The 7,500-nt window shown below is 38.5% G+C and overlaps 1 protein-coding gene across 1 annotated transcript in view; it reads right to left on the bottom strand.

Annotated features, from left to right (window-relative positions):
• The window catches only part of insc (INSC spindle orientation adaptor protein), a 38,201-nt gene that overhangs the window by 29,255 nt on the left and 1,446 nt on the right, over nucleotides 1-7,500 (bottom strand). The window contains 1 exon segment of the mRNA NM_001447125.1: nucleotides 1-1,577. This exon segment is cut by the window's left edge and continues 42 nt beyond it. The gene's annotated coding sequence lies outside the window, so the exon portion shown is untranslated.

The following is a 7,500-nucleotide window of genomic DNA, read 5'->3' as shown; positions in this document are numbered from 1 at the left end:
TCTGCAGTCTGCCTCCACGTCTCCTCATCAGTCAACCAGCATAGTTTCTCCTGGGCGAGCGTCCAAGCAGACGCAGAAGCCGTCTATTTCTGTCTGCCATATGAGCGCGGGCTTGTGCTTTTCAAGACATTCTGTGGTCACAGATGTAATTGCGGAGTGACCGGCGATGCTGAAATGTAATTGTAGACTTCATGGGCCCGGCCCTGCTGCCAGCGGAGGACTTTAAACTCCCTAAAAACAACTCAGTCACATAAATAAATGTGGGCCTGGAATCCAGATGTGGAGGGAGAGAGAGGCAGCAGACGCCGGGAAAACAGTGAGGAGAGCCAGGGAAAGAAAACTTCAGGGCTGTTCATGTGACGAGGGCTGTTTTTTAGAGGAGTCTCAGCAGAGGGAGGTGCGGGAGGAGCCGTCTGGGCTGCTTATTCCTCCACTTTCACCATCAAGCGCTCAGAGTGTCTGATTTCAGCTCTGGAAAAATCAGCCTGTGAAAACAGAAATGTGCTGAGGAAGGCAGAGCGCGGCCGCCTGAACCGTTTACCTGCTCAATCTGAGCCTGAAGATGGAGAAGCTTGATCTGCTTCTGGTGCGGAACAGCCCAGACGGGCCGACGTGCAGAAGCAGAGCCGCGCTGGCCGGCAGGAGTTCTGTTCAGCTCAATGACTAACAGCTGTTGGCTATTAGAGGAACATCACTGAGGCTTCATGAAGCAGCCAAAGCGGAAAAACAGAGCCGATTTCAGGCCCGCCGCGATCTTTCCATGCCGATACCGCAAGAGTTCAGCCGCCACAGCTCACTTCATCCAAATGGATCGCACGGAGGCCGTGGAAAGCCCAGGAAAACACTCATGGAAGATGAGTTTGACTGAATAATGGCTGCAATTTCAGGTTGTGTAATGCTCAGAGTGACCTGTGCTGCAGTTAGACACACACACACACACACACACACACACACACACCGCTCCCTCCGCCTCCAGCTCAATAGAGAAACTGATGAACAGCAGACGTGTCCGGCTCCACGCTTCTGGACCAGTGCTGGGCCGCAGCGCCAGAATCAGGGAAAACCAGTTCATTTCTGAGCTGTGGTTTGGGTTAGTCTGAGTGACCCTTATTCAGCCTGTCATCTTCTTTTCAGCTCAGTCCCTTTATTAATCAGGGGTCGCCACAGTGCAATGAACCACCAACTATTCCAGCATATGTTTTACTCAGTGTATGCCCTTCCATCCGCAACCCATCTCCGGGAAACACCCATACGCTATGGATAATTTAGCCTGCCCATCTCCCCTATAGTGCCTGTGTTTGGACTGTGGGGGTCCCTCCAGGACTGAGTTTGGACAGGTCTGCTTCAGGGGGTCTCCGTGTTAGAAGAGTTTCAGTCAATCACAGCCTAAAGCAAAGAGCATTCACACTCATACTGGAGAATTCAGTGTATAGACTAATATCAAGGCTGAGCTGAAGATTCTGTGTTGGTTTGACAGCAGATTCTTCATCATCATCATCATCATCATCATCATCAGTGTGTCTGTGTGTGGGGGTCTCCGCGCCCCCTGCTGGATGGAGATGCCGCTGCAGTTTCCCCTAGTGAAAAATAAATATGCTTAGTATACTTGGATCCGGACTAATTGTCAGTATATTTTAAGTGTAATAATGATTAGTTTACTTAAAGTGTGACATTTTGGACATATTAGTTTTGTGCCAAGTATATTTTAATTGCAATAAAATTGCACTAAGGTACTATTTTAAGTGTATTTAGTGTACTTTTGTGTGCTAAATTGGAACAATTTTAAGTATATTTAGTACACTTTAAATAACATAACATGTATATTAATTTCATGCTTGCTTAGTGATATTAAAGTGTATTTTTTATGTATTACAAGTACATTAGAAATTAATTATGAGTGCATTTAAAACACACACACACACACACACACAATATACCATAAATATATCTGTTTTCTTTCTAAATATATGTTAAATGCAACTTTAATAAAAGTCAGATACACACAATGAACAAATTCAAACTGTTTTTATTAAAACATCAGAAGGGTTTAAATGTTTTACAGAATCATTAAAAACATATTTTTAGTCTATTAAAAACAGTAAAAATATTGCAGAAAATGTCCTTCAGTAGAAAACATGACAATTTAAGAACAGATCTTTTAAAATGACATGATATTGCAGAAAGTCCATGACTGTGCAAAGTCTGCTCATCTACTGTACTTCAACAAACAAGTGCACAACTAACATCAAATCTCACCATGTCCTTATAGTGGAGCCTTTCATTAAGGCCCAATTCTACACTTTAGAAGGGCTGATGCATTCACATGAAGATGTCCAGCGTCCCAATTCTCTTCATTGGCTTGGTGGTGTAGGGGTAAAGGGAAGGGCCACACAGCCCCTTCAAATGAAGATTTTTCACGACCGCACTACAAATGAAGAGGTATGAGAGTTTTCTCTGACTACACCTGCAACATGGATGTAAAAACCGAGCAAAGAGACCCACAAATGTAATATAAATGTGCATTAATAAGAATTTTTACTACAAATCTGCTGCTTTATTACATTCATAATGATGTCAATGTGTTACCTTCTAAAATGTCAGTAAGGATAGTCCCTTAATAACCACTGCAGAACATTACTCAGCACATTGTTTATTCTGATAACCCGATGACTGGCTCTGTCAGAAATGTCTGCTGGGAGTGAAATAGCTTTGTACAGCACATCTGGTATAATATACTGTTGTGTTTCAGTTCATTTATACAGAAGATTAGCGTCAACACTCACACAGTGCTTTACACTCAACTCCTATATGATTTATAAATGAATTAAAATCAGCTCACTGCATGCAGCTTGCAACCTACGCTAGTGATGACACAGCGATGCGAGCAATTGTTAGGGGGATATTTGCACCCCTATTCCCCATAACACTCTGCTTCAAGGGCCAAAGAGAAGGCAAAGGGACAGTGGTACAAAAAAGAATTGAGATTGGGCCTGAACCTCATCAATTTTGGATTTCTGTGGTGTTTGGAAATAATTTCCCAAAATTAGTTTATAAAGATGAAGAAAAAAGCCATAATATTTAAACTTGTGTAATATTCCAGCATGTCAGGCGGGATGAGAGTAGTGGTCAAATGGTAGTGTAGTTATAATTAAAAGTTTAATCAAAACTGATTCAGTTCAGTTTAATACAACTGTCACTGTTAAAGGAAGATCCATTCAGCTCTGATCAAGCAAGCCAGAGCGACAGTGGACAGAACCAAAACTCCACCGGTTGATGGAAATGAAGAACAAATGTTAAAGAAAACAGGCTCAGGGACCAATTCTCCTCTAGTCTAACATAAAGGGTAGAGCTGTGCTCTAAAAGACTCTAAGGGTTTGAGAATGATGAGTGTCCGTCGTGGAGAAGGTGCTGGTTTGAGTCGGTCACTGGCAGGTGTTCAGTATAGCCCATGCAATCAATGCAGACACTCGCCTGTCAGTCATGCTCTTGCCTCATCCATGATCAGCACAGCATCTGCTCTGCATACATTAGACATTTACAGCAGACAGCATGTCAGTGATGATAGCATGTCACATTTATAACATAAGACAAACATGTTTTTGTTTTTTTAAATAAAGGCAGATTAAAGACTAAAATTACTGTATAATAATGTAGAACAGCTTAACTGTATTATTATTAGCAATAATGCTATTTTTTTTATTCAGTACTCCCTGACATGTAGGCAGATAAAGGAAAAACAAAACAAATAATTTAACTAATTTAATTTAAAAGGTGATGATGTACAGAATATATGAGCTGGTTTACCTTGCCTGTGAGGGTCCAACATGTCCTTTAAGGATTCAATGGCAGACGTCTCTGTCTGTGTGTGTGTGTGTGTGTGTGTGTGTGTGTGTGTGTGTGTGTGTGTGTGTGTGTGTGTGTGTGTGTGTGTGTGTGTGTGTGTGTGTGTGTTTGCCGGAGTTGCTATGGAAAAAGAGAAACTCATGACTTTTTACCCTTTTATACATTTTGGGACAGTAACATGAGAATCAGCCAGAGAAATCAGGAACAAATGAGAAATAAGCTAAATTACTATCAATTATAATGTTTTACACAACACAAAGCATTCACTATGCAAATAAAGCTCATTAGGTGGTCAAGATTACACAAAAGGCAGCAAAAATAAACTGTTTATATATATTTATACAGTAATTCTTACATTTTTCTTGAGCTAAAACATGAGTTATCTAGAGAAATAAAGAAATACAGGTTTGTAACGAAGCGAGTAAAACAAATGTCAGATATGTACACGCCTGTATTTACTAATACACATTCATATAAAAAAAGATATAGAATTGTCAGATTGGATTCAATGATTATTTAAATTATTTTAACTAATTAATTGGGTAATTCACCTTAAAATGATCATGTAGTTAATTTCTCCCCCTCACATTATAAACAAACCTGCATATACAGTCCAGAATAAAGAGCTGTTATAACATTAACAGTAACGCTACCTGACGATAGTAAGAGAACACTTTCAGTCGGGTGGAAACAATGTTATACTGACGTTTTTACATAAAGTGAGAAAAAAAAGAGAGAGATTGAGGTAAATATCACACACTCACAAACATGTTTTGCATTGTACTTCATTTGTGCTGTGCAGTAGAAATTCCCCTCTTTTTAAACTATTTGCAATGACTTGTGTCTATTACACTCACCTGAATACTGAAGTTCACATTTGGTCTCAATCCAGCATAAGAGCTCTGGCCTCCAGCACATACACACAAAGTAAGTCTGCAACACACACATCGTATTAGAGATGACTGCTTGTGCTCCTATACACTCCTTATTTAACCCCCAAAACAAACCCTGAGGTACAATATTAAATGTAGACGTTACCTTCAGTTCCAGAGTGCAGAAGTGCATCTTCAGCATACATCACATTCAGACCAGATCCAGCTGTGAAATCCAGATCAGATCCCACGATCACTTGACCCTGCAAGAAATAAGACTGTTGTGTAATGTTGTAGTAAAGGAAAGACTGAGTTTGTGAATAATTCAATTGGTTTGTATAAATAAGTTGACATTCACATTCCATACACTGCCTATTAATATGGCTAATAAACACAAAAACTATATTAAAATAATCTGTGGCTAATATTTACTCAGCACTTGGTAGCCAACTAGCCGAGCTGTGGTTGTTTTTAACACCAGATTTGTTTAATGTAGGAACTATTGCAAGAAGAAAAAGAGTTTGTACATGAAACACATGTACAACAAATCTGTGAACAACTGGACAATAAAAATCTCATGACAATGAGGAAGACATCAACATTACCTTCAGGCCAGGGGTGGCATCACACTTTCAACATCCACGGCTGCAAAACCTGATGAATATAATAAGAGGTAAAATATACTCGACATTCAATCATCTAAATCTATAATACCACAATACCATCTGCATGAGTATAATATACACTCACTATAGCCATTATCTACACCTAAACCACACAAAAAAAAAAAAAAATATATATATATATATATATATACACACTTAGTGACTCTATACAATAAGTTCTCATTAGTAAATGTTAGTAATGCATTAAAATTACCCCTAAGAAAGAGACAATTAACATGTACTATGCTAATGTTAGCTTAAAAATACATCCGAATGGGGTATATGCACACAGACTTTTAATTTTCAGCCGGTCAGCTTAAGCGCATCACTATAGAGGTGAAGGTGGTTTAATATTCACACATTCGGACTTTCCCCCTTAATAATATCATTTTATTAAAGTTTTATTTGCAAACTCTAAACAGCAAAATCATATTAGCAGCCAATGACTATCACAGTACAGCATTGTTCAGTCAAATAAACAGAGTTCATGTAGTTTTCCAGTCACACTTGCAGGCTAAATCCAATCGAATATTCAAAGTAAAATGGTGAACAATAAAGAGAGTTCTTCATGAACGAATGTGCGGATATAAAACCACCTTTACCTCAATCTGATCACTGCCAACAGAAAATCTGAATAATCTTAAAACACTCTTTAAATGCTAAATTATTCACTGTGTATTAACTACTGTTACAAAAACAACTGACCACTGTTATGATGTTAATTTACTTTGCATTTGCCATCATCTGACATTAACATTTATTGCTTGATGATGGTCATAACGTGAAGGCCGGCGTACCTTAACTGTATTCCACATGGTCACTTCAGTGTCGTGCTGAAACAGAGAGGGCAGGTAACACTAATTCAATTAAAGTGAAGAGAAATGTCTTGTTTTTATAATGACACTGACCCTAACTCATCCCTCATGGTCACGTAACGTTACCTCACCTTCACTTCAGTGTCGTGCTGAAATAGAGAGGGCAGGTAACAGAAAATCACCTTTCTTTTTTTCGGAAACTAACATTATGCTAAAAAAAGTCTAATAGTGTTTCCTCACAAGCACTAACGCTAACTTACAAAGCGCGGTCTGTTCATTTCTGGTTTAAAAATGGCGCTTAACCCGTCTGTTAATGTCATGGCATATGAACCTAACGTTACAACTAAAGCAAACTTACATGGTTAATTCTGTTAAATGACATGCACTGAACAGAAATATATACACAACAATCATTTAACTGAACTGGACATTTCAACTCTTACCGTGGATGAATCCGTTGAGTCGTTGACGGGTATTGGATATGGTTCAAATGAGGCGTGCTTGTTTCCAGTCGAGTCGAATCTGCTCAGTTTTATGAATCAGCTCCTTTAAATGAATAGTAAAGAGTCGAATCCGCCTGAAAATGATTCATTACTGTGTCGTTATACTGCTCGACCCCCGAGCAAACAGTTCAACTCCATTCACTGTCCCGGGAGTACCGTTGAACCAGCTGAACCAGTGCAAAAGCGATATCGTTTTAATCAATAGCTGATAGTTTTTGCTTTATTTATTAAGATTGTGTCATTTTAAATGAGTCAGTAGCGCAGATCCCTAACCTCCGGGTGTGTTTAACACGTCTTTGGTTTCATGAATCAATTATTTTTGTCACACTTTATTAAAAAAATAAGCACAAAATTAAGTTCATTGAAAATGTCATATTTACACGTTAGCTTATAAGATGTTGGTAGCCGAATTTAAAGATATGAAAAATATATTGTTTATATTTAGTGCCTGCTCTACTGCATCAATTTTTATGCAAAAATATAAAGAATTTGCAACTAATGTGCAAAACATAAAGCCCTTTGCTGCCAACCTTAATGTCACAATAAAACTTTGGGTTCAGTAAAGGGACACTAATGTAATTTACTGTGGAAAAGTACAGTAACGTTGTGAGTTTCTGGGAATTGTTTTAACAGTGTATGTTTGCACACTATTTACAAATGTTTTAAATGGGTAAATACACAGACAGACAGGCAGACAGACATGAACAAAATATACAACTTATTTAATAATGTGCTTTGAACATTCTTACAAGTAAATTTTCAAAACACAGTTAAAATAATACTAAAACATAACACCATAAAA

The sequence above is a fragment of the Danio rerio genome, chromosome 25, assembly GCF_052040795.2.
Source record: "Danio rerio strain M-AB ecotype USA chromosome 25, GRCz13ab, whole genome shotgun sequence".
NCBI lineage: Eukaryota > Metazoa > Chordata > Actinopteri > Cypriniformes > Danionidae > Danio > Danio rerio.
The sequence above is the reverse complement of the archived record's forward strand: the minus strand, read 5'-3'. Positions and strand labels throughout refer to the sequence as shown.